Raw genomic sequence first — 1,306 nt, 5'->3', positions numbered from 1 at the left:
GAGGAGAGTGAAAAAGTTGGCTTCAAGCTCAACATTCAGAAGACTAAGATCATGGCATCTGGTCCCATTACTTCATGGGAAATAGACGGGGAAACAGTGTCAGACTTTATTTTTTGGGGCTCCAAAATCACTGCAGATGGTGATTGCAGCCAAGAAATTAAAAGGTGCTTACTCCTTGGAAGGAAAGTTATGACCAACCTAGACTATATATTAAAAAGCAGAGACATGATTTTGCTAACAAAGGTCCATCTAGTCAAGGCTATGGTTTTTCCAATGGTCATGTATGGATGTGAGAGTTAGACTGTGAAGAAAGCTGAGTGCCAAAGAGTTGATGCTTTTGAACTGTGGTGCTGGAGAAGACTCTTGAGAATCCCTTGGACTGCAAGGAGATCCAACCAGTCCATCCTAAAGGAGATCAGTCCTGGGTGTTCATTGGAAGGACTGATGCTGAAGCTGAAACTCCAATACTTTGGCCACCTGATGCGAAGAGTTAACTCATTTGAAAAGACCCTGATTCTGGGAGGGATTGGGGGCAGGAGGAGAAGGGGACGACAGAGAATGAGATGGCTGGATGGCATTACTGACTCGATGGACATGGGTTTGGGTGGACTCTGGGAGTTGGTGATGGACAGGGAGGCCTGGTGTGCTGCGATTCATGGGGTCGCAAAGAGCCGGACATGACTGAGTGACTGAACTGAACTGAACTATATATTATGACTGTTATCCCTTATCATGGTACCTTACTATATGATGCATAGCTATATATAAACAATTAATTATAAATTTGTGAATAATTATCATAAATTAATTAACCAATCTCTTGGACATTTATTTATGTCCTTTTTTCTCTGTAATTATAATCCATGCTATGATGAAGATTCTTGACATGAGGTTTAATAATTTAGTTTCTTGAAATAAATTTCTATAAATGTTATTTAGTTTCTTGAAATAAATTTCTATAAATGTTATTTTAGGATATAAGAAAGAATTCAAAGTCAAATTTCCCTCTATAAAAAGTTGATTTAAATTTCAACCCACAATTAAAATGATCAAAGGATAATAAGACACATTTCACAGAATAGTATATAAAAATATCCAATAAACTTTGAAAATAGACTTAATCTCATTAATAATCAAAGAAACACAAAATAATGCAACCAAAGCTACAACTTCACACCCTTTAGATGTAAAAATTTTAAGGTAAATGTTTAAAGGAGTAAAAGTCATTTTCTCTTCTTGGTTGTTTAGTGCGTCTTCCAAGGTAAATGATCTCTAGTGTGTGTTTGTATATGATACAAAGATTTTC

Source organism: Cervus canadensis, chromosome 20 (assembly GCF_019320065.1).
Source record: "Cervus canadensis isolate Bull #8, Minnesota chromosome 20, ASM1932006v1, whole genome shotgun sequence".
Classification (NCBI taxonomy): Eukaryota; Metazoa; Chordata; class Mammalia; order Artiodactyla; family Cervidae; genus Cervus; species Cervus canadensis.
This window is presented reverse-complemented; position numbering follows the sequence as displayed.